The sequence below is a fragment of the Ceratotherium simum genome, chromosome 25, assembly GCF_057802395.1.
Source record: "Ceratotherium simum simum isolate JZ-2026a chromosome 25, ASM5780239v1, whole genome shotgun sequence".
In the NCBI taxonomy this organism is placed as follows: domain Eukaryota; kingdom Metazoa; phylum Chordata; class Mammalia; order Perissodactyla; family Rhinocerotidae; genus Ceratotherium; species Ceratotherium simum.
In genome coordinates, this window is record NC_141924.1 from 39426351 (window position 1) to 39454307 (window position 27957).

General features: G+C 36.0%; 1 protein-coding gene across 1 annotated transcript in view; it reads left to right on the forward strand.

Annotated features, from left to right (window-relative positions):
• The window catches only part of LIN7A (lin-7 cell polarity scaffold A), a 130393-nt gene that overhangs the window by 42904 nt on the left and 59532 nt on the right, over positions 1 to 27957 (forward strand). The gene's annotated exons all lie outside the window — the stretch shown is intronic.

Genomic DNA, 27957 nt, shown 5'->3' on the forward strand with positions numbered 1-27957 from the left:
GTTTGCTAAGGAAAAAGAGATTGGGAGTAAAAAAGAAGATAAATATGGAGACATTGTATGGGAATTATAAATATATTGTACAAAACCTGTCTGTGGTAGAGTCTGGTATGTGTATCATTAGTGGTCCATGGAAATCTATAACTTAACTATAGGCAGTCCAACAATTTCAAAGAGAAAATGATGATATAATTTATCCACCTTACATTTTATAAATTTGTACTAATAAGATTAACTTTATGTTCATAGTGATGCCCTTATAATAATTTTGTTCTTAAAGGCAATGTATGTTATACAGAAATTATTTTGGTCACTTCATCTTGGCTAACATTTCACACTAGTTGTATGGAATTGCTTGTATTTTTTAAATTTGGAATTTTCTTCATTATTCTTGTGTTACTTTACGTTAAGTATGGAAAGTAATGATAAAAATAGCAATACATATACAACAATTCTGAATCATACAATAATATTGTGAATCCATCTAGTGAAAAGTTCTTCAGTAAAAACATAAAGTGTGAATACATGTTGTCAGACAGGTGAATCCACAAGTCGGTAAAGAAAAGTGCAACTAGGAAGTATCAGGATGTAAGACGATGAATACTTGAAATTAAATTTTATTGAGCCAAGAATCCTTTCACTCCTGGTCTCTTGGGTACTGACTGTTATGCTGGCATAAAGCCTTTGAAGTTTTTGTTCCTTAATCAGATAATGCTCAGAATCTTGTGGTTAAATATTTGAGTTTTTCAGAAACATTTGATAGTTAATACTTTCCAGTGTGGAAGTTATGAATTTTGTCATGACAGGTAGAGAAAAGAACAAGAACTACAGTGGCATCATTCTTAGTTGTGTTCACTGGAACAAACATAGCTACAAGTCACACCATTGCCAACAAGACTGTAAAACCCAAATTATGCTCAAAAAGAAAACCGGACAAGCTATTGCCAATTTTTTTTCTGCACATAAGTGTAACAGTGGTTATTGTTACATATTGAGGCAATCCCAGATTTTACTTTACATTTGGATAAAGCCACTGAATCAGCTCTTGGCATATGTGCAGCGCTTATATGGGGACGATAGTTTCATGAAATTTTATTTTGTTTTTTACTGAAAATGGATGGTTGAAAGAGATTAGAAATTTTGTCTACTTAATTATTTGTCTGTAATCTGTAATAAAGACTGAAAAAGTTTTGTTGAAATCAGTATTGAAGAAAGACCATCTCCGTATACAACTGAGAAAGGCATTGCTCTATTAATAAAATAAGTTGCATTTGAATGCCAATCCACACACAGCTTTATTCACAAAATACAGATAGTGGTCGGCAATACTTTTCTTGATTTTGTTTTATTGCTGAAGGATCACAAAAGGACCTGATCAATCATTAAATCGCACCTACTCTGTGCAAGTAATTTAGGAGTACATGGCAGAGAAATGAGCTAACACAGGATGCTGCTTTTCCATAATGAGAGGTCCTGGCTGACAAGAGGAAGTTCACAGGAGCTTTTCAATGAGAGATAAAATAAAAATTTTTACGGTACTGACATTCCCAGTAATTTCTGTGATTTTAAGTGGCTTCCTCAAGCTTTAGTTCAGCACTGTATTAATTAGCTTGAATGGCCTAAATTTAGAAATTTAGAGTTGAAATATAAGGATTATAAAATGTTGATTTTGGATAAGAGAATTTCCTAAGAGAACTGAATTGCAGTTCAAATAGCTCAACTACCAAGAGATGGACTTTTTCCCAACACTTCATGTTCTTCATACCTCAGGGAAAGAGATCAATAGTATGTGAGTGGTCATATTTTAAGAGGACATCTAATTTCTGCAACAGAATACAAAGAAATTCTTTCTGCAAGTAAAATAATGAAAAACAGAATTAGCAACCTATTTACTATCTTCCAAGTTTTAAAACATTCAAGTTTCCTGCTTTCTAGGGTGATGTGCTCATTGACCTGCTGTGTGATGTGCTGCGGAGAGTGGACTATTGTGAGGACTTACTCCCACATTGATGACTGTCATATGCACATTTGAATTAAAAATGCAGAACCAAATGACATAGTCACCAAAAACTGCCTTCCTTGGCCAATCACCAGATGTTATATGTTAGTATTTTCTACTGTAGTAGAACTATAGTATAAGAAAATAAACTGACTCCATATGGAATCTATCATCTGTGATAGTAGGATTGTTGGAAAATATTCTAGTTCTCCTCTCCTTCTTAGCACATGTTATGACTGGATTTCCCCAGCCTCCTTATAGCTAGATGTGGCTATGACAAGTGCTGTGGCTAAGGACACGTGAATGAAAGTGCTGCCACTTCCTCGTGGACGCCTTTGAGTCAGTGAATGATCTGCTATGTTCCCTTCCCTTTGCCATGTAACTAGTCATGTTTTATATGATAAATGATAAATCAACCTGGGTTGCAGAGTGAGAAAATGAGAAATATAGGCTTTAGCCAACCCCTTTATGAACATGTAGCCTGAGCAAGAAATAAATCTTTATTACTCTAAGCCCTCAAGATATTGGGGTTATCATACCACAGCAGAACCCAAGCTATCCTAATAATACACAATCCTCAAGCCCAATTTACCTTCCTAAAAGCTTATAGGAAGTATCAACCCTTTAACTGCCATAAAACAAAATTAATTTTTAAAAACTATGTTGTATTTTTAGTAAGCTATGATCAATCTTTTTAAAACTGTATGAAATTGGTAACCAATATAACTACTCATGACCATGAGGGGGTTCATAAATTTTTAAATTTTGAGACACTTGGGTCATAGATTTTGTTGCTTCTAGATTATCTTCCATTTCTGCTCCTAGTCTCATTTTTTTTTTCTTCCTGAGTACGGAGCTCATTAACCCTCCAGCACTACCTCCCACCCCATCTAAGTCTCACATCATTTCCTTATGAAAGGATTTCTTTATTTTCTAGACTTAAATGTATAGTCAACAGAGAAGAAATAGTTGGAATGCACCAATCTGCTCTTTAAGTGCTCTTAGTCTCCAAGGAGTTTTTTTTTTCTGGAGGTATTTGTAGATTGGGAATTATCACTACATGCCTCCCACCAGTGACATGTGGGAAATGTCACTGTGAGACATTCTGCCAGATTAGAGGAAGCAGCAAAGTCATTAGAGCAGTGTTGTAGTCAAGTCAACCAGTGTTCAAATCCCAACTTAGCTAGCTATTTTTGACCTCTCTCAAATTTTACTTGTTAGTTTTTAATAATGGAATAATACCACCAGCCTTGAGGTGGTTCTGATAATTAGAGATCGTATATGTAAAGCCACCTAGTAGAGTCTGGCAGCGAATAATTACACAATCAATGCTACTATGATTAAAGAGGAGAGTTCCAAATTATCATTAGGTATAGTGTTTTGGTAAGTTAGGAAATGAATAACAGATGGAAAGAAAAATGGTAGTTTTTCTAGGCTAGATCCAAGAAAACCCATGAGATTAATAGACTTATATTCATTGCCCCACCGTCAATCATGAAAATAAAGTAAATTGAGCCATTGCACCCTAATTCCACAATCATATGGGTCATAGCATTGTGACAGAGGTGTTTATTCTTGATGCTGTTCTGTACAACATCTTAATGTACTGTGTGAATGAAAACATAGACAGCAAACATAATCAGCTTTATGAGAAAGCTAATGATTGGTTGTATGATAGAATGTAGATTTATAATCACCTTAAGAAAACACATGCTTGGATCCATAGTGATAAGATAAGGTGAAACAAGGATAAATAGAAGGAGAAAGAAGAGTTAGAGGAAGGGAAAGTGAGATGGAGGAAAGGAAGAGAAAAGGAAAGAAGTGAGGAAGAGAAAGAAGGGAAGAAAGAGAAAGACAGGAAGGGAGGAGGGAGGCTGATGCTGCCTCCTGGCTTAATGTACTGTAATGAAAAGGCTGGAAGAGCATTACATGGAGCCAGAAAAAGCATTGACAGTGGATTCAGACAACCTGAATTTAAATCTTTGCGTGGCCACTTAATTATGTACTCTTATGCAAGTTACTTAACTTCTATGATGTTAGTTTTATCCTTTTTTTTTTAATACAAAATAAGACAATAATAACTTCATGGGATCATTGGGAAGATTAAATCAAATGAGATAAAAAATATACAATACCTTGACTAATACTAAAATACCTTGCCTAGTTAAAAGAGTAAGTAGTTAAAAAATGGTAGCTCTTCTGGTAAACACTTGGTGATTTTAGTGACAATAAGCTAAAATTTAAAGAAATTTAGTTACTAATATGAAAGAAATTTTAGTTACTAATATGAAAGAAATATTAGGTACTAATATGGAGAATAATAGTCCTGTAGTTATCAATTATCCAAACAAATGAAGAATTTTTTTCAATAGCAGGCTCCACATTTTAAGAAAGAGGTTGGCAACCTGGAGTGGTTTTAGAATAAATCAGTATAGTGAGGAATCTGGAAGCCTTGTCATATGACAAGAAGTTAAGGACTTGGTGATACCTAGCCACGAAAAGAGAAAAATAATGTGTAGCATAATATTTGTTATTGAATTGGTAGGATAAAAGGAAATGGAGGTAACTGTGCTAGACTAATGGATGATAGATAGAAAAATTCAGATAACTAATGATAACTGGCTATATCCCCAGCAATGGGCTCCCTTGTACTGTAGGAAGTTTCCTGTAACAACAGCAGAGGTTAGATGGTCATATTTCGGATTGCTTTAGAACAGGCGTTTTTAACTAAAGGTTATTATATGCTTCATGTTTTAGGTGAAGTATATGTATGTGTGTGTATATATATATATATTTGCTTTATTTTTGTTTCCTTCCGTTTATGTGCAAAACATTTTATGGCAAATATGTTTTTGATGTTTTACTTTAAACATGGATAGAGTGGCATGGATTCATTATGTAAAATTATCATCCTTGTTATATAATGGCATCTAGAATAGCAGTACATTCATCAGAATTAACAAAAATTTATCTGATGTTATGTTTATGTGTATCTCTTTCTGTTCATATTAAACTTAGCTTAAGTTGACAGATGACAAAGAAAAGAAAGCTTGATGGCTCTTACATTTCCTTTGATTTTATTTGCATTGCTAAATGTGATGGGACACAAAAGCCAGACTGTTTCTTGTGTGATAAATGTCCTGCTAAGTGTCAAGAAAGCTTATTTCTGAGCATCTTGAAAATACATCACACAATATAGAATTTTTATTTTCTGGACAAAAAGTTCAGTTATTAAAAAGTGGAAATTTACCCAAACTTATATTTACCCCAACGTGTCTTGACAGGTTTCCAAGCAAAAAGAACCATAAACAGTTGGAGAAAGCTTGATCAAATCATGTACTCTAGAAATGTTTGAACTGGTGGGTTGCTCAGAACAAAAAAAAAAAACTAAAAGTATCTCTGTTCACATGATATAACCTACTTCTGAACTCTGACATTTTGCAAATATTTTGAAGCCAGTTAACGGTGAAAATAATAGCTGTGCCATTGCCACTTGGCATGCAATTGTGTGAAAACTGATTGTTTCAGCAAAGCTCTGATTTTTGTGTATCATGTAAATGCTGACGTCCTATGGTGTGCGTGCGTGTGTGTGTGTGAGATAACCCATGGATACTTTAAAGGCCAAGTCGTTCCAACAGTGAAAAATTTCTTTGTCAAGTAAAATTCCTAATGGAAGAAAAATTTTGATATTGTGTGTACATGTGGAGTACACATGGGTTTTTGGGGTCCAATATCCAGCTTGATTACCCTGGTGAGGAAGACAGCAGTTCTGCTTTTTATAGAGGTTTTAGAGATTTCTACTATAGAGACTTAGTACTTTCAACATCAGCACGCATTAGTGTCAAAGACTCTGACAATTATCCTAAGAGATGCCATTCTTGCTCTGTGAAAAGTGGTCTAGTAATTTCACAGCCACAGGCTGGAACCTATATTTTCAAGTCTTTATTTAGAAATGGAGCAAAATATATTCTTTTGACTGTCAAAAGTTTCTTGGCCTTCCGAAGGATCAGTGTTAATGCACTTGGTTGAACTTGGGACAGAAATTTCGCTTTTTTGTTTTTTAAAGTAAAGGATTGCTGTTATTTTAGAACAACTTGACAAGAAAGGTTCATTCATGGCTAGACTTTCTCGTAGTTGTTAGGCCATAAGAAGGAGGCTAGTTGTGAGAGTCTAGATTCACTGGTCTGATATGGCTGCTGCTGGAGATACCTGCCATCTTGGAGGGAGAGATTAGAGCCCAAAACTTGTGACTTTCCAGTGGTGAAAGAAGGATATCTGTGAGGGAAAAGGAGCTGAAAATGAGAAAGCCTTGTCAGTTTATTCATGGGGAAGATCTACAACTGAAAAGACTGCAAACTCTTTTAAAGGTTACTTCTGCTTAGATGATTTAAAATTGGAAAATGGATTCAGTGTCTTTCCGTGCTGACAGAGGATGCATTGTTGATGTCAACCTTTCCAAACATAACTTGATTTGACTTGAGGACAAAGGATTTGGTAGGACCTGAATTCTACTTGAAGTGTCTTAGAGAAAGCTCAGGCGTCTTGACAGAGGTCTACTCTGCTCTGATAGGGAATTTAATTCTGTTTGCTATTGAAAGCAATGTGAGCTGAAACTTTGAGCACTTGCTGCTTTTAAAACAGGCTCAAAATTGATCGAATACTAAAAATGGCATAAATATTTCCATGTAAAAGATCACTCCAAATTTTAACCTCTTCCAAACCAAATAAAACAGTGTTCTCCTTTAAATATATTTTAAGCAGACACAAAGTTTTCTTTTTTTATATGATTTGGTTAATTTGGAATTATTCTTTTCCAAGAAGCAGCCATTAATTTTTACAAAAAAATAAATAAGCATCACATAATCCTTTGTAATATGTGAAATAACGTCAAAGGCAAAAAAAATGGCATGAATATTTACAGACATGAGTATATTTTTCTCAGGATAAGATCATAACTTCACCAGATTCTCAAAAGGATCCATGATATTTCCGCTCACCCCCACATCCTGCAAAATGAAGACTACTACCTAGTAAGGGATTCTGCGGTATCAGTTGAGAAATACTACTTGACTAGTTAGTCTGCGGTATCAGTTGAGAAATACTACTTGACTAGTTAGTCTCTATCTCTAAGGTTCTTCCAATTCTATGAATCCATAGTTAAATAGCAAGTAATCTATGTTTTTCTTCACATAGATTACATGGTGTTATGTAAGGCTGAGCATGTATGGATGGCAGAAATATGTGACTATGTGAGATTCTGTATGAATGGGGTGGGGAAGACAGATACTATGAAGATTTTTAAACTGATTGAAGTAATAACAAAAAATAAATGTAGGGGCCAGCCTGGTGGCGTGGTGGTTAAGTTCATTCGCTCTGCTTCGGTGGCCAGGGGTTTGCAGGTGTGGACCTACGCACGGGCTTGTCAAGCCGTGCTGTGGCGGCGTCCCATATAAAGTAGAGGAAAATGGGCATGGATGTTAGCCCAGGGCCAATCTTCCTTAGCAAAAAGGGGAGGATTGGCGTCAGATGTTAGCTCAGAGCTGATCTTCCTCACAAAAATAAATAAATAAATAAAAGTACTCATTTTATTGAGGTTTTTGGAGACTATAAACTATAATTTTATCACAGGAAACTGCAAAAACAGAAAACTATATCACTCACTGGAAACAGAATTTTTAAACTACAGTTATAGTTTTACTTCTGCAGTTTTCTCAAAGAAAAGATACATTTATGACAATGTGAGGAGTGTTTGTAACATCAACATGTCACTTTCTGGTAGCAAGAACAGGGGTTGTGTGTCAGGAACCATCTTAGACTATAATTGCACTAATGGGTCATTTCTCTTAAAGATATGTAAACAGACTCTTACAAATAGTCTGTAATGACTCTGAAGGCTGTTAGCATCACTGTTGGGTAAATACGCAGCTCGAGGCTTTCTATTTGTTATTACAAATGATAAAGAAATAGTTCATATTTCCAGAAGCTTGTAATTATATGTACTTAATAGTTCAAAATAATAGAGTCCTCGGAGAAGTTGTATTTTATATCAGTCAGATAAAGTGAACATTCTGTCTCCTGTTGAGATCAAAGGACTAGAAATAAGAACTTCTATTTTTGGCACCATGGATGACAACAGTTTTTTGGGTTTTTTTTTCCTCAGTGAACAAGTCATTTAACCTTTTCTTGCTTTAGTATTGCCAACATATGCAGAAACAAGCCCATTTGTACAAGCCATCTAAAAATGAATAAGTTAAAAATTGGCATTTTTAACCAGCTTGCTGTTATTCCTGAGTGTGAATTGCACATAGAAAAGGAAATGAAATTAGTATCACTTATAATTCAAATATATGCAAGGCAATTATTAACTCTCTCCCTCTTTCCCTCCCTCCCTGCTTTCCCTCCTTCCTTTTTTCTTTTATATAAGATTTAGGGCTGAAAACTGACCAGTACATCTTGTATTCATCATTTTATTGCTTTTTATATAGTCTGAGTGCTTGTGTATTTTCCTCAAATATATTTATTTTAATTTTATTTGTTTAACATATTATAAAAAGTTATCATGCTGATGAAATCTTTGGGGAGGTTCTTTTTCATTTAATATCATACTGCTAAGGTTCAATCATATTTTTTGTGTTGCTGTAGTCCATTTATTTTGACCATTGTGTGATAGTCTGTGGTGTAAATATACCACAGTTTATTAATTCACTCTCCCATTGATGAGCATCTGAGTTGTTTCCAGGTTTTCACTATGCTCATCAGGGCTGCTGTTAACATACATGCATTTCTTGTTAGATGACCAAGACTTCTCTTGGGTATATATCTAGATGCGGAATTTCTGGATCATAAGGTGTAAAAATGTCAAACTTTAAGCGATAATGCCAAACAGTTTTCAGACTTGGTTGCTCCTATTTTATACCCCAACAAGCAATAGAGAAGTTGTGTATCCGTATTACCTCCAACACTTGGCGTATGAGACATTGAAACTTGTACCAACTGAATATACTAAATGGTATCTCATTGCAGTCATCATTTGCATTTAATTGATCACTAAATTGTTGAATATCCCTTCTTGTAATTATTGGCCATATATTTTTCTTTTTCTGTGAAACATCTGTTTATGTATCTTTCTATTGGTGTGTGCTTTTATATATATATTTTTGTTACTAATTCTTTACTGGTGGTATATATAGTGAATATATTCTCCTACTTTGTAACTTGTCTTTAAGATGTCTTTCATGAATACAATTCTTAATTTTAAATATTCACATTGATCATTTTTTAATAATCAATGCTTTTTTGGTATCTCACTTAAGAAATATTTTCCTACCCCAATGTTGAAAAGATAGTCACTTATATTTTCTACTAAAAGTAAAAATTTTATTTTTGAAATTTATGTCCTTAATCTATCTAGAGTTGATTATTGTGTATACTGTGAGGTAGGGATCTGATTTTGCCTCTTATCTATAAGGGTAACTTTTATTTTTAGCTCTATTTATTGAATAATCCATAATCTCCTCCCTGATCTGTCATATTAATATACACCAAAGACTGCACACATGGATCTGTTTCTGGGTTTTCTGATTAATTGGTCATTTTATCTATCCCTTCATTAATGCCCTATTTATCTCATTTGGGAGAGCCAAGGCAAAGAGTATGGAGGGGGCATAGTTTTAATCCTAGCTAATTGTGATCCTAGCTTTTGTTTCATTAAGAAGTTTGTGAGTGCTTATTGTGTGTGTGTGTGTGTGTGTGTAAAAGTAAAATAATAAAAGCAAGCCATTTGTGGATCAATGGACAATGATGAGTATGAGCCATAAACTAAAGAATATAATAACTCCAATTCTGCTCTTTGCACCTGAGGTCCAATGGGGAAGAAAAAAAAAGAACAAGTCTAATGTTCCCACATAGAGAATAGTTTCACATTCATGATTTGTGGGTCTCTTTCAATTTCTTTTATCAAGGTTAATTAAGGTTTTAAGTAAAGTCATCTATCTTATTCGACTAAGGGCAGAGAATGTTTCAATCATCACAGCAAAATTAGCACCTAGCATAATGTCTGCCAAATAATGAGCATTTAATAAATATTTGTTGGATGCTTGAAAAATTCATTAAGACGGCTCATTTTCATTAGCAAACATATATTTGATTTTCATGAGTCTTGAATTTCAGATGAGTCTCTGAGCTCATATAAATCCCAGACAAAACATGATACCTCTAGTTCAGAACAAGATCTTACTTACATTGAAATAGCTTTCAATCTTGAAAGGTGATCCATAATTATAACCAAAACTTTATTTTCATTTAAAAATTGTTTCCAACCTTGAAAACTGACATGTAATTAGAATCAAATTTTCAAGGTTTTTTATGTATTTGTATAAGGATATATATTAGTATGAACGTGCAAGTATGTAATACATGGGTTTTCATGTAGTAAATGTATGAATATAGTATTTGACATAAAATTTAGTAATGTGTATAGGGGAAAAAGGAAACATAGACAGCACTTAGTCCTGTGGTTCTTAGCCTTTGGAGAGTCATAAATTTCTTCGTGAATCTGGTGATTGTGAATCTGGTATAATTACGGACCATTTTCCAGGAATATGTACATGTACAGATATTTTTTTAAAAAATTCGGGGAGTTGATAAATGCTATGAAACTGATCCATTTGGCATCTTGATCTATTATAACATCTTAAGAGAAAATAAGATCTGGCAAATTTAAGTGGTCTTTCAAGCTAGCTAGTGCCTGAATTAGGACCAGAACAAAGTCTCCTGAACCCTAGTCGAGTTCCAGCTCCACTTGCTATGGACAGTGGCAAAAACAGAACGTTCTGAAATGTGGAAACAATGAACTATTATTTCACTGCTTATCAGTAATCAGCTAAAATAATTGGAAAATTGCATCACGATTCCCATTTCCATAATTCCTATTCATATCTGTGTTCCATGTGGACCAACAGCATTATTTTAAATTTTTGCCTTCTAGCTATTTCTTTGCCTCATTTAACACAAGACAATGTATTGTGTTTTAGTAATATATTCTCTCATATATTTATTATCCAAATTTCCAGGAGGCATTGTGAAAAATTTAGTTACTAATCATTGTATAATTGGCATTGTATCACCAAAACAGTTATGACACTTTCAGAAAGTTTCAGCCCCTTCTGGAATAATTTAGCATTTTTAAGACCAAACTTCAGCAAGTGTGTTTCAGGATCTATCACAAACATGCATGTCTATTCAAATGTGCCCATAGTCCTTTAGCTAGGAAGTTAGCACTAGATCCAGGGAAACCATTTTCAACCAGTAGCCACAACGTTAGGGAGAAGGCCTGCTCTCCTAGATAAAGAGAAAAGAAATCTCTTACAGGGAATCTTGTTTTCCAAAACTACCTTGTGCTTCCCAGGTCTACCTGTTGACTGTATGAGTGACCCTAAATATTTATTAAGCCTGATACTTGGAAACTTTTTGAATTGTATTTTCTCCACACTGCTGTTTCTCATAGCTCAGCAGTAGTGCATCCCAGACTTGTCCTACTGCCTAAGTCCGGCCCAAAATTACTTTGCTGTCTCTTCCTCATTTGCTAGCACCTGGAGGTGCAGTCATAGCACCCAGTCCTACAAGTTGATAGGCAAGAGACAGCAGTCATTTTAAAAAGCATCGTTCCAAGTTTTTCAAGGACTATGCAAAGAAGTAAGCAAATGTAAAAATCAAATAAACAAAGAACCAATGAAGCAACAACGAAATAAACCATTTACCTTACAGTCACCAAGTGAGGGATTAGGGGCCAGCAGAGACACATCCTCTTCCTGTCCTCAGTCTTGCTTCTGGAAAGATAGGGCCAGTGACCAGGGACACCAGTGACGGGGAAGTCATGGAGGTCTGGATAGCCAACAGAAGTATCACCTTGATGACAATGGACAGATCTGTATTTTCCATGTTAAATGCAATAATAGTCCTCTTTCTTTAAAGTCAAGAAAGGAAAGGGCAATTAGTCTTTCTGGGATACCCAGTAGAATAGGTAGTTTCTCTTTCACTGATTTCCTTGACATTACTTTCTTCACATAGCTTCCTAAACAATTTTCAGGTCCTACCGACTTGGGGATATCAACAAGCATGCGCCTATACAAGGATGACAGTGCCACACACATATTTCTAAAGAATACTCAGGGCTAATTATTCTGAGGAATATAAACCCATATGGAGTCAATGTGGGAAAGGTTACTGGCAGTATAGCAAAATTAAAGAATCCTGCCTCCCGGAGTTTCTGACTGAAAGAATATTCCATTAAGTTTCCTGTATGACCGACTGCTTGACTGGCAGATATTTTTGACTCCTTATTTCAAAAAGTGAATTGTAACAGAATTCTATTAAAATTTCTTTGAAAATCATTCAATTTCCTCACAGATGGGACAGAAATTACTTCTGTTTCCAGGATAGAGACTAACCAACTACTGCTGTACATGGAGAGAACTGGGATTACTAGACATTAGCTAAATAAGTAAATTAGACCTTCCTAAACAAGCTATAAAATGTCTTTCCTCCGGATATGGCAAAGACTTGTGTCAGTTATATTTTAATAAAAATTAAAATAGCCAAATAATAAAGTTAGAAGAAATTCAAGATCTTAGAAAATTATGAAGACACCATAATAGTTTAATAGAACTTCTCAATAATAAATACTTTAAATCTTTGAAGATAGTCCCATGAGAGGACAATAATTTATTAATTACTGTGGTTGAAGAGTTTGTAATTATGAGTGTGATTCAAATCACATTGTTGATATTTCATGCAAAATACCTTGTCAAGCAAAGGCAATTACTCAAACAATAGTTAAGAGAAAGAGATTCATTTAGAATGTTCATTTGCCTTAATTAATGTTGGCACATTATTACAAGCTTAGGGAGGAATTTTTGAGATCTCCATGACTTACAGATTGAAAGTAGTAGAATCACTGAATCATACTTGATACTTGGATTTTCATCTTAGAAAGGATAAACTTGGGCAATAGAGAATCCATTTAAAATTGATTTAATCATCAGGGTATAAAATAAAAACAAATGAAATTGACTATTACTATAATTATGGCTGTATAATATTTGCATTGCCAAGTGCAAAGACAGATTGCAGTATCCACATATTTGAACATGTGACTATACAAATGAGTTTTCTGTGTAATGAAAATTGGACTCTGTTAATCTATAGCTTAGAAAAAAATCTCAGAACATTTATTCTATCATTAGCTAAATAGTTATAATGATCTAATAGTGAAAAAAATAAATATTGACTGTGCTTATATTTCATTAAATATTTTCATTCTGTAGAAGATAAAATGATATTTTCCTCTCATTGAATTCCCAGTGATAAAAAGGTTTACATTTGTTCATTTATTATAAAATTTCAGAAAGTTTCTTTTTTCTGCATGTGTGTGAGGAAGATCAGCCCTCAGCTAACATCCAGGCTGATCTTCCTCCACTTTATATGTGAGGCCACCACAGCATAGCCTGAGAAGCTGTGCGTTGGTGCACACCTGGGATCCTAACCAGGGCTGTCAGCAGTGGAGTGCGAGCACTTAACCACTATGCCACGGGGCTGGCCCCAAATTTCAGAAAGTTTTTGACCATCAAATACTTATATTTAATCTTGAGAGATGTTTTACAATGGTACTTAATTAAACATGAGTTTGCAAGCAAAATATTCATAAGTTAATCATCTATCTGGCTATTTTTTTTATTCAATGCCAAATGTTCAGATGTTTACAAAGTATTGATTTCCTTTTAGGAAAGCAATATTTATAATTGTTAGAAAAACATATGCTTATTGAACTGTATTTCAGTGTATTTGGTATTGAGGTACATATTGGCAGCTGAAAAGAGAGTAAAAGAGTTTTTCTCAATACAGTGGCTAATTTGAATATATAAAACTATTTAATTGGATTTAAAAGCAGTTGCATTGTAATTAAGTTTGTTGACTTGCCTTGCTAGTAGAGAAATAGCCTTTTAGAGATATCATTTCAGACACTGCAATTCAATATACATAATTTCATTTTAATGTAGCAAGTTACTTAGGAAATAAATAAATTATATGTTGTGTACTAATTCTGAGGGACACTTCCTGTTTCCCACTCTTCTCCATTACCTTCCCTTTCACTTGGCCTCTGAACACCAAGTAACCACTGATAAATTCTCTTTACCTTCTCTCATCCCACTGCCTTTATCCTCTAATGTGTCTGCAACGGAGAAAGACGCTGAATGAGATGGATCCATTCCCCCACCCCCACTGTTGTCAGCCTAAGATTCCTTAGTTCTGTCTGTGATATTGGTTCTTTTAAAAATGTAGCAGCTACTAGTTTTATGACCTCGGGGCTTAGATCATTTCTAGGTGAATGCTTTTTCCATTGATAGCAGAATTTTCCATGGACCTTCCCTAAGGTATACAAATAATTCCTTAGAATCTTGGTTTGCTGCTAAAAATAATACAAACATATCACATTTACAGTTTTCATGGACAATAGTAAATTAGACCCAAAAGTAGTGAATCTGAATGTACCTATGATAATACAATGAAAATATTTTTCCCTATGCAAAGAAATACTGATTTTCAATTTGTACCCAGCACCTGGAGGAGCTCTTGGGGAAGTGCATGCTCTGCTATACAGAGTCGGGCTGTGGTCTCGGCTCAGTAAGTTTTCTCCTGCTCATCATGTCTAGTTCCAAGAGACCGTGTCTTCCTTTGTAAAGTCATAGACGATGGTGCCAGACACTTAGTAGGTGATGGTGATGACAGCTGTATTTCGTGTATCTTTGGAACATTTCTTCAGTCCTCTATGCTTGCAGTGCTCCCCAATTCTGTTTATTTTACAGCAGCTGCTCGTCGTCCACCCTCTGCCCAGGACTTGTCCAGTATTTGTATGTAGCATCAGTTCTGATCACCTGGACTGGCAGAATTCACCTTTCTTCTTATTGAAGAGGAGAGTAACTTACTTTAGCACTTCCTCTGGAACTTCTCAAGGGTGCCAAGTAAGATTGTGCACTGCACACTTTAGGGACACCATTCCTTTTTATAGTCATCCCAGATTTGAATATTTATTATTACAATTTCCTGGCAAATGGCTGTGTCTTGAGGAAGGGCCAGCTTTTCCTAGCATGCACAGAGGCACCAACTGTGCTAAGTACAGGACTGGATTTCCCATAACATATTCTTTGTCATTTTGTATGTTTATAACAGAGGGGCAATACCCTGTACATTGAGATTCTAAGAGAAATCTCAAATCTATTAAGAATTAGCAGAAGTTCCTGGAGCCTTGTAACCAGCAAGTTTCTGCTCCTTAATTTAAATGTTTACATATCCTTTCCTCATACAGCATAGTTTCCCATCCTTTTAATCATCTGGTTACCTTCCTCTCCACAAACTCCAAAGTTCATGAGAAATGCTTAGTGGAAATGTTTGATTCTATTTATATTTTGTATGACTGGTTTACATGCAACACTGTTATGTAATTCATGTCCATTTAACTCTTAGTACCCCATGGGCCAGATTTGAGAGCATTTAAGTGTGGCCTTCTCTTGGATTGAAAAGAAGATAGTTTCCAAAATATATATATATATATATATATATTACCTTAGGCATTATTCAGTTGAGTTATGCTCTTAGTAGCTATATACAGTAATTTAAATTTCTAACAATACGTATACTATTGTATATCCATTTACTTTTTAGAATCTTAAAAAATACATATTATTCAGTGAAATGGTTCCTAACAGTTTTTAAATTGAGGATATATCTATTCTAAAGACATCTGAGATGTGATTAAAAAAAAAATCAGAGGGTACCAACGGACATGGTTTTCAGCCCAAATCTCTGGGGATCTTTGCCGAGCGTATCCCACGGTGCTGGAGTGTAATGCCCTCTGCTTGAAGATGACTCCACACCCAGCCAACTGAACAATCCACTCGAGCAGTTTGAATTGGGTAGAAGGGACTGACATGTCCAGGTGTCCTCAAAACCTCCCCCCACCAAAAAATCCTCTAATTCAGATTGAAAACGCTCTCTTTATTTATGTGTGACCAGAAAACATATTCACGTTAAATACCAAAGTGAATTCCCATGAAGCCTTTCCTTGAGCTTCGTAGGCTTCTGCTCATTTGTCTCATGAACTACGTGACATTTCTTTGGTCAAGTTTAAGATACCTTGGTTTAAATTGCCAAATGCCAATGCCTTTTCTCCACTTAAGCCAAAACTCAGGCCACCTTAAATTCACCCTGTGCTTCACATCGCAGCTTCTTACTGGCAATTGTGTCATTGTTCAGATTGGGTATCACATCGTTATCTATCTTCCTTAAGTGTCAAGTGCAGAGTAGTTGAGATGCAGAGGGTCTGGGTTTTGACACTGGAGAACAGTCTCTGCTCTAGGATTTCCTCAGGGGTGAGCTTCTTCTGCTACCTGATAGTGATTATGGCTGATAGGAGCCCCTGTGAAAGCAGCACAGAGGCAAGGGCTGGCCTCCATTGATCTTATCGGGTAGGTTGCATATGCTCACTTGGTTAATGATAGCTGAGTAGTAGATCTGCTTAGCTGCTAGGCAGGTAGCATTTCTGATCTATCTTGCCAGGGGACAGTTAAGATACTAGCCACTTCTTGACTTCTGAATTAATTAGTTCCTGGGAACTTGGACCTAAATTATGCCAAACGACAAGTAACACACAGCTGTGAAGAAAGGTATACCTCCTGTCAAGTTTCTTTCCTCTCTTTCCAGCAGGGCTGATGTCTCTTTATTCTTGAGTATGCAAACACGGACCTGTTAGCAGAACTTTGTGAATGGTTACCATGGTACTAGGCAGATGGCCTCCCATAATTACTATTACACTCTCGTGGGAGGCAACTTCAGCATTATCAGAGAGAAGAAAAGCTACCAAGTGCAGGCAAGTTGCTAACCATCTATTATTTCACTATGGGAGGCTTAAAATAGCTGTTTACAGCTCTCCCTTTGCTCTGCTATCAGTGTAGTAACACTTCAGGGATAAGTATTTTCGTGTGGACTATAAGTCTGAATTATACTTAAATGAAAATTGAAATAGTACTAATATGTTAAATTGGCAGTATAAAACACATGCAGCAGAACATGTTTTTACACATTTCTGGGTCTGAAGGGGATGAGTTGCAAATACTAGCAAAGTGTAAATTGGAAAGAATTGAAATTTACTATAATGAGACCTTACCTCCAAGGAAGCATGCTTTGAGAATGGGGTTGTTTCCAGTTGATATTCCTCTGAGGCCTGACATCTTCATGATTTCTCATTTTTATGGAGCATAATGTTCATATAAAGAGAGGAGTGTAAGAAAAAATGCACAGAAGTCTTGCATAAGAGGAAACCCATCCAGGTGGATGGCAGGCTATGGAGTAGAATATGAAAAAAGGCATAGAGCAGATACTCCAGGTTTCCTCCCAAACAGCTTCCCTCGTTTCTCTCTCACTGGCAGAATGCTGGTATTCAGGTGCCTTCCCTGCTACTCCTTCATCCCGGCCCTCAGCATGACTCAGGGAAGGGTGACCCTAGCCTCAGCCAGGAGGGTAAATCTGATTGGTTTATTGTAAAGCAGGTGCCACGCTGTCATTCTCCCGTAGTGATTAGGGTAGTAGGGTGGGGGAAGTGACCCTGATCTGGCCAGTGTGGCCTGAGTAGAAGTCCAACAATGAGCCTCTGAGAATACCATGGCTATTAAAAAGACACATGGAAAGAGATAACTCCCTCTTTTCTACTGGATCTTGTTCTGTCTGGATGTGATTTTTGGAACTAAGACAGCCTTTTGAGGACTATGAGGAGAACAAGTCTCCATAGACAAAGCTGACATTCCGAGCATTCCAGAGGAGTGAAAACCGGGTCCTGAATGACAAGGTGAAGTTCCTGAAGTAATTCTCTGGATTTACCTTACCTGGAACTTTGTTGTTAGCTATTCTCAGTGCTTGAGCCAGTGGTTCCTAAACTTTGCTGCACATGAGAATCACCTGGAGAGCTTTTAAAACTCCTGACGCCCAGCTCTCACCCCATTGCAATTTGATCAGAATGTTGGGGTAGGAGCCAGACACCAGATTATTTTAAGGATCCCCAGGTGACTCCGTTATGCAGCAACATTTGGGAACCATCTGGTTCGAGCCGTTTTGAATTATATCTTTTGTTGTTTCCATCGGAGTGAACAACAGAATTTAGACTAAAAAAATTGAAACTAAAAACATTATTTGTATAAGCAGCTACACTGGATAAAAAAATAGAAACAATATTAAGAAGAGTATAATGAAGAGTCAGAAAAATGCTTTAATAGTTTTCAAAAGGAACTCTGTCAGTTACCTAGCAATCTAATTGACCCATATTCAAATGTAATCAAGTGCCTACTACTCTTGACAGAGCCGTCTTACTGATTATTTCCTTTTATAACGCTTTGTATCTATTTAATAACCTGAAGTTTAATTTATGTAAAATAAAAGTGAGAGAATCCTTCCATCTTTATTAAATTTGGGTCTTTGAAGAATATGTCTACATAATAGAAACAAATATTGGTTTCTAATATATATAATTTCAAGAAAAGAAGATTCATTATCCTTGTCAGCTGTTACAAATCCACACCTCTCCACCCCCTTCACCCCCTCCACCCCTGCACCCACACGCACATACAATTTTTTTTTAACCACTGGTGAATCCTAGATTAAGGCCCTCTGATATTTTAACCTCCTTGCCTGGTCCATGATTATTATGATATTGAATTTAGGAAACTATCTAAGAAATAGTCCATGGTGACTTATACTCCACATGGGGCGACATAGGCAGCAAACCTGACAGCCCACTGTGAATCCTGGCAATAATTCTATGACTCAGCCAATTTACAGAAAAGACATTGTCTACTTTCTGGAAGGCTGTACTGCCTCTTGTTTTGAGAAGGGGAACTTCTCATCACCTGCCTCTTCAGGGTAGAGATCACAGAGCAGTAACTCTTCAGTCTGTCCCCTTAAATAAGAGCCAGAGGCCAGGGATCTCTTCCTCTTCTCACACTTTCACAAAAGCCATGGACTCAGGATCTTGCCGAGCATCTCAGTGTTACTTTACAGTCCAAGAGCGGATGTTTTTGGTACCCTAAATCCTGACCATGTTTGTAATCGCACTACATCATGATCTAATGTGACAGCTGCCAGAGAAAACTTCCAGTTTCTTCGAAGACGTTCTTAATACTGCATAGTTATCATTGATCCCATTCTCTTCGCCACTGCTCAGTCATTGGACCAGGGTCTTGATTTCTTACTTTGTCTTCAAGTAAGATAATAAAAACTGGATAGATATTATATAGGTAGGCATCCCTACTCTCATTAGACAGCATGATAGACCATTCAGTTTAAAAAACAAGCCTGGAGGCCGGCGCAGTGGCACAGCAGTTAAGTGCGCGCGCTCCGCCTTGGCGGCCCGTGGCTCTCAGGTTGGGACCCGGGCGCGCACTGACGCACCGCTTGTCAAGCCATGCTATGGTGGTGTCCCATATAAAGTAGAGGTAGATGGGCACGGATGTTAGCTCAGGGCCAATCTTCCTCAGCAAAAAAAGAGGATTGGCATTGGATGTTAGCTCAGGGCTGATCTTCCTCACCAAACAAAGAAACAAACAAACAAAAACAAGCCTGATAAATTGACAGATGAATGGGCTTTTCATTTCATTGGTCATATCAATGTAGAATTTCTTTGATTTTACAGTGCAGAGAGATAGTTTGCTTAACAGATGAGGAAAGTGACTACCCAATCTTATTCTTAAATAAAATACTTCTAAAAAATATGTGTTTACGTAGGCAGTAAGAACATAAAGAGGACACTATAGACTGAAACAGGCATGCAATCAGAAGATTGTTTTCCTTTAATGCTGAGTTATCTTTAATGTTAATTATCTCTGATAAAAATGAATGGGCAATGTGACAGCAATAATCAGTAGCTGAGAGAGATTCTTTGCATCAATCTGAGTTGATAGCATTTACCTGATTGAGGGTAAGTGGTAATGAAGCACTTCAACCTAATTAAAATTTTCTGAGCTTTTTTCCCCCCTTTCAAAGCTTAGATTTTTATAGGATTTAATTTGAAGGATATAGGAATACAAAGGCAGATTTTTATAATGCCTGAGGACAGGTTAATAAAACATTCAGATTCAAATCGTCTTCCACGTTGATAAAACTGATCTACTTTTCCTTTCAGAGAGAAAATGTCTTATGAAATATTTTCACATAAAAAAATGTTGCATTTTGCTGTCTTTCTTCTTCCATTCTATAATTAAACCTGGCATATCGCTTCCAAAAGTTAAATGAAGTTTAGTTCATTTTCAGGTCTGGGCTTTTTAATGAGCTAGCAACTCCGCTGCCTGAGACAAGTGGCATTCACTGCTTTGCATGCCAGAGAATTTTTCTGACAGTAGTGATAATGATGCAGATGTTTTTCATTGTGGGAATCTTCCAACAATATCCCTAATGAAAACACATGCCTACTTCCTGGCAAATAAACAAAAAAATCATTTTTTGAAGCAAAAAAAATTAAAATGCCTTCATCCTAAGATGGCAAATATAAACCGTTCATTATTTTCCATATCATTTTTGCTATGTTCTGTTGCAGCAATAAAGTGATTCTTTTTTTTTTAATTCTTTTTTTGGTCTTGTTATGGAACCAACTTTTACAAAATCTTATGCAGATTCCAAGTGGAATGGGGTTATAATTAGAGCAATGGGGTTATAATTAGAGCAGAGGGGTCAAGCATTGTGAATTGACTCTTGGAATTGATTTGCCATGTCATCTTGAACCTTATATCTAGGTCAGCTGGTTTGGTTTCAACAAAGAAATAAATATAGTTGCTATAAGTAGTATGTATGCCCTTAAATTTATGAATGTAACTTTTTTTTTTGAGATTTACATAGATGGAAATAATGAAAGATCTGTGTAAATAATGTTTAATAAATCTTTTAATTAAAAAATGTGCAATTTTTCAAAAATGCAGCTAAGATTTCTACAAAACTAAGCTCTAGATATATTTTGGGGTTTAAGCGAATATTTGCTGCTGCCCTTTCCTCAAAGGAATATTTTAATGCATTCTAAAAAAGAAGCCTTTCATCAGTTGGCTTTTGAAAAAGAATTTCCAGTTGATATGCACAAGAGATACCCTTATCCTATTCTTTTTATTTTTATTTTTTTGTGAGGATGATCAGCCCTGAGCTAACATCTGCCAATCCTCCTCTTTTTGCTGAGGAAAACTGGCTCTGGGCTAACATTCATGCCCATCTTCCTCCACTTTATATGGGACGCCGCCACAGCATGGTACCCTATTCTTTTTTAAAAATTTGATTTTATTGTAGTAAGAACACTTAACATGAGACATATCCTCTTAACAAAATTTAAATGTATAGTACAGTATTGTTGACTATACATGTAATGTTGTACAGCAGAACTAGAACTTATTCATCTTGCTTAATCAAAACTTTATGCCCATTGTTTAGTAATTCCCCATTCTCCCAACCCCTAGCAATCACCATTCCACGCTTTGATTCTATTAATTTGATTATTTGAGATACCTCATGTGAGTGGAATCATGCAGTATTTGTCTTTCTGTGACTAGCTTATTTTACTTAGCATAAACAAAAGACAAGTGTTGGTGAGAATGTGGAGAAATTGGAATCCCTACACACTGCTGTTGGGAATGCAAAATGGTGCAGCTGCTATGGAAAACAGTACGGAGCTTCCTCAAAAAATTAGAAATAGAACTACCATATGATCCAGCAATCTCACTTCTGGGTATTTATCCAAAAGCGTTGAAATCAGGATCTTGAAGAGATATCAGCACTTAACCTATTCTTAAGCATCTTGCATGCCCTGAAAGTCATGAAGCCTTATCCCTGAGCCTCACTGCAAGCCTGACCCACACCACCAGATGGGGTACAGGATGGGGTGAGGACAAGAGATGTCTGTTGTACCCATTGCTTGGTCATAAAAAATAGTGTTTTATATTTACTTGTCTGTGTTAAGAGGACTGTGTCAAAATGCCACATCAGATGGGCCACATCAAAATATTTTTATTTTCAAAACTTATTTACCACCAGGGGGGTTATTAGAAGCCTCCTTTCTCTCCTTGAGTGACTGAGCCATCAAAGTCATTAGGACATATCAGTAAACAACTCATCAGAATAGAAGGGAAAGGGACTGAGCAATCTCGATAATTCAAGCCAAATAAAATCTATCATTAGTAGCAGCTTGGTTAAGTTTGTCTGCACCTAAGGGTGGCTCATTTTGTCCTCTCTTTCTCTTATCTGCGAGAGGACGCACTGACTGACCTTTGTATGACCAGCTTTAGAACGTTTTAGGCTCTGTCTTCATAAATGAAGTGTGTTTAATTATGTTTATTTCCTTGCTCTACTTTAATTACTCTTTAAATCTACAAGAAAATGGAGAACAAAATCATTATTTCTGAGTGTCTATTTAGCCCTTGAATGAATGAGCCTGAAATTGAAGTCTGCCTTAAGCCCCAGTTTTAAAACCCCCTTCCTTTTCTCCCTTTTCCTTTTGATCAAATCTGCACATGTTTAAGAGCTAGGGATCATCTTTGATTACAAAATAGAACTTAGTGATTGTTTTATAGTCATACCATGCACTTTATGATATTAATTATAGAGAGCCAGGCCTGGTGCCTTGAACATAAGTTGAATTTAACAGAACACATGAGAAAAGATGAAACGGAAAACTCTCCATGAAGAGTGTAGTCTGTTGTTTCTGTAATGATGAGCCAGGGCAGTGTTGGGAAAGGCATGCCCATTCTGATATTCTTCATTCTGTAGCTTCTTAAATGAGTTATCTTTATACAATCAATCCTCATTATTCATGGATTCTGTATTTGTGAATTCATCTACTTGATTAAATTTATTTTGTTGTCATTCTATAATATGTGCAAAGTTGTGAAAAATTCGAGTTGCCCAATGAGCACCCTCATGTTCCCAGTTGAGAATAAACAAGGGAACAGTCTGCCTTCTTTGTTTCAGCTTTCATACTGTAAACAAGTGTCCTTTTCACAGTCTATTTAATGCCATGTTTGTTGCATTTTTGTGCCGTTTTTTGGTGACTTTGCTGTTTAAATTGGCCCCCAAGCATAGTGCCGCAGTGCTGTCCAGTGTTCCTAAGTGCAAGAAGGCTGTGATGTACCTTACAGAGAGAATGCTGTTGCTAGATTAACTTCATTCAGGCATGAGTTATAGTGCTGTTGGCCTTGAGTTCAATGTGAATGATCAACAATAGGTATTGAATAAGCTGTCTTTAAACAAAAACACAAATAAAACAAGTTAATAAATTGATCAGTTGATGGAAATGTTGTGACCAGAGGCTCACAGGAACCCAACCCTTTACTTCCCATGGGAGCAATGGTTCAGTATTTGCTAATTCAGCATTTGCTAATTCAGCATTTGCAGAGACTTCATGGACCATAACTCCTGCAAAGAACAAGAATCAGTTGTAGTGCTTATTTTCAATATTATCAATTCAAGAAGAGAGACCAGGCCTAGGAATGCAGTTTTATAATATAAATAGGATCATAATTCATAACTTTCCAGGATTGTGAAATATGATGAAACTATTTTTACGGGTTTCATGGAGATTACCAAAATGTAGGGTTAGTGTAAGCTGAAGGGCTTTGTTATAGCTGAGAGAGTTATGACATCTGCTATCTGATGACTTCTTTGGAAAAGGACCAAATCTTGTACTTCTCTATTTTGAAGATCTGTTTTGAAGGCTGCACAACTACCATCTAAAAATTCTTTAGGGCCGGCCCCGTGGCTTGGCTGTTGGGTGCACGCACTCTGCTGCTGGCAGCCCGGGTTCAGATCCCGGGTGTGCACTGCTTCTCCGGCCATGCTGAGGCCGCGTCCCACATGCAGCAACTGGACTGATGTGCAGCTATGACATACAACTATCTACTGGGGCTTTGGGGGGAAAAAAATAAATAAATAAAATCTTTAAAAATTCTTTAAATGGTGAGTTAGCACATGTTCTAAAAATGTGTTTTCTAAATAGTAGGAGGAGCCATGGAACATTTAGAAAATTGAAGTGATGATATAATAATTTGGTATTAAAACCCAGACCACACCAGGGTCAGCTAGAAGTCCAGTGCGCTGTCCATTGTGGCCACAGAGCCCATCAACAGATGAATGGATAAAGATGTGATTATACACACACACACACACACACACCCACACACAACACGGAATACTACACAGCCATAAAAAGGACAAAATCATGCCATTTGTGACAACATGGATGGACCCTGAGGGTATTATGCTAAGTGAAATAAGCCAGATAGAGAAAAACAAATACTATGTGATTTCACTCATATGTGGGAGATAAACAAACACATGGATAAGGAGAACAGATTAGTGATTACCAGAGGAGGTGGGGGGAGGGCAAAAGGGGTAAAAGTATAGTGACCGATAAAAACTAGGCTATTGGTGGTGAACACAATATAGTGTATACAGAAACTGATATATAATAATGTATACCTGAAATTTACACCATGTTGTAAGCCAATATGACCTCAATAAAATTTTTTAAAGTACCAAATAAATAAATAAATAAAACCCAGACCAGAACTCTGGATTCTTTTTTTTACTTATTTTCAACATGTATTTGTAACATGTTGTACTCTGAAACTTTATTTATTAAACAATCTTTCTTGGTAATGACCTAATTTCAGAAATATCTGTTTTGGTAGTTTTCATATTTAATTATTACAGAAAATTTTATCTATGGCAAGAATTACTTCCGATAGTAAGTATAAGAACATTTAGTTTCTACATACCACATAAATTGGCAGGAGATTCAGATGGGGAATTACTAGAACTATAATTTGTTAATATCTTGTCTTTTTTGTTGAACTGTCCATAACCCAGTTTTAACTTCATTTAACTTTCAAGTAATCAAAATAGAAAGATAGAAAAGCAAAGCCAAACAAAAATAATTAGTAGATTATAAAAATAACTTACACAATCTGATTCTACTTTTTTTATTTTTTGCATTAAGCATGAAATTCTGTGGTTTAAAAATCATATGTCTATCTCCAATAGGATTTTTCCTAATTCATCTTTTCTTATGAAAATCAGGGCCCCCTACTTAGCATGACTGTGCCACTAGGATTCTGATGAGTAAGGATTATAAAAGCAATCTGTTTGTGTGTTTGAATCATGAGTGGGCCATGATTGGTAAAATACTGAGTTAAATTTTATACTCTATGTTTTATGCTTAGAACTTAAAGAAAATCAAGACAAGTCTAATGGAAATTTGGCAGTGAACATCCTGAAGTTGATCAGGAAATAATTATAGTCTATTTCTCTTTTTTATCAACCTCATCCCATTTCTTTCATTTTTAACAGACTTTTAGTTATGAGTGAATGGGCCAGTATTTTCTTGAGTCTCTCTGAATAAGAGATAGGAATAACTATCAAGTATATAAGCTACAGTGAAAGAATAATTGATAAACTCTTTCACGTGGACAGATGATAAGATCTATACATAGAGTGCCTTTAACTTTTCAATTATCTTTTCAGATATACATTATGGCACATTTATAAGATTAAATATAATGGTATCATTAAAATAATATGGAAGAGTATTTAATACATGGGGAAAATATTCCCCATATTTAAAGTGAAAATCAGATTATAAAAAGTGTATAATGGCTGATTTGATATTGATTTTTAAAAATAAATAAATAAAACAGACTAGAAATAAATCCCCCAAAATGTTAATAGTGCTTATATCCTGGTATGGAATTATAAATTATTTTAATTTCTTGCTTGTACAGTTCTATATTGTACAAATTTTATACAGTGTATATGAATAATTTTTACTGTCAAGTAACTTTTTAAAAATTGATTTCTTTGTATTCCCTTTCTCCTGAATAGAGTTCATTTGAAAAGGAGAATATGTGAGTTATTTAAATTCAAAAAAGATGCCTTAGCCCTATAGGTTAAATACAAGAGTAAGGCTTGGCTTATAAATTACATAAATAGATATTGGAGCCCCTCAAGGCTGTCTCATCTTCCCATTCTAAATTTCTCCTAGAGGATAACATATACACAAAGGGCTCCCTTTGCCAACTAAATGGATAACTCACAAATTACATCTTACAGCTTATATTCTTCCTCTGATCTTCAGACCTACATATCTAGCTGTCTACTGAACATATCTTAGAGATCACGAGATAACTTAAACACCATCATCCAAAGTCAAATTCATTATCCTGCCTCCCTGCTCACACCACCAAACTGGACCACTTCTCATCTTTTCTCACCCAAAGCCTACTATCACCAAGTTCTGTTCAGTTTACTTCTTTTTTTTTTTTTAAAGATTTTATTTATTTATTTTTTCCCTCCAAAGCCCCAGTAGATAGTTGTATGTCATAGCTGCACAGCCTTCTAGTTGCTGTATGTGGGACGCGGCCTCAGCATGGCCGGAGAAGTGTGGGTCAGTGCGCGCCTGGGATCCGAACCCGGGCCGCCAGCAGCGGAGCGCACGCACTTAGCCGCTAAGCCACCGGGCCGGCCCCTTACTTCTTAATCGTATTCACTCTTGTGCTCTGAATTGTATCCAACACCTCTTGTCTGCCAAACTATAGTAGTCTCCTTTCCAACCGTAATCCGTTTGTGGTGTCCCAAATATTGTGTGGGACATACTTAAACTAAAAAGTTATTCATTATTTATCTGAAGTTCCAATTTAATTGGGCATCCTGTATTTTTACTGCTACCTCTGGCATCCTTATTATTAGCTATAATAATTTTAATTCAATCAACTGACAAATAGGTTGGTTCTTAATAACTGAATTAAATTTTTTCTTTAGTGTTCATTTGAGTAGCTGATATGACTTCTATGACAACATACAACTAATTGATCCTAAATGATTTTAATTCATTTTCCTGACCAAGACCTATTCTAAGACGTAGAAACTGATTTTACAACTCTTGAAAACTTTTAAGTACACTGGTAAATTTCAACCCTCCTGAGCCAATGCCCTAGCACTTTCGGATCCTTCATGAGATTTTACATCATCTTAATCCAGTCAGTAAAAAGAAACAGATTTTAAGGCCCAAACCTTGTTTGAATTTTACTCAAAATAAGCAAATAGAGATAATCCAGTCCCTTTCAAGGATGCTATAATAATTGGAAATGTCATCTTCCCAAAATTTTACTCAAGCATTCCTGTCACAGGGGACTCTGACTGTGTAACCAGGACAGGACAGGAACAGCTGCCTTAGGGGAATTCTTTTTTAGACAACCGTAAGGAAAGAGATTTCTCCCTGGTGGCTTGGCCACCTGCCATGACCCTGTGGAAAAGCTCTGTTATCTGTGATCTCATTTTTTTCTTGCAGTTATTAAATGGTTTGTACCAAGTGTTTAATTTGTACTACCTTATAAAAGTTATATATGTTAAGAACCCACTAGGAAATATAAGCCAATTATAAAAATAAGTAGAGAAATTAATGGTTAATGGCACAGTTTTTAAAATTATAGTCGTTCTTCAGTTTTACAGTTTCACGACTAATTATTCTGCTTTTATAACAGAATAATTAGTCGTGAAACTATAAAGGTGAGCAAAGTATTTTCTGTTTCCTTTGGAAAATCAAGTATATGGCATAGTCATTTTAATTCACTTAAAACAAGTGATATAAATAACTTCCGGAAATTTCAGAATTGATAGAGATTCTGAGGACTGTGTTATGTAATATACCAATAGTCCTGACGCTTCCCTGCTGAGTTCCTACAGAACCAAAACCAAATTAAAGGATGCGCCATTTACTGTCAGGCACAAGGGCGCATTTAATCCTCTTTGTTAAGCGATCCCAGAATGCCCTCCTTGAGGGTCCTCTCATCCCTCCCACATCGCTCAGGACGTAGAGTGCTGGAGAACTTTCTTTC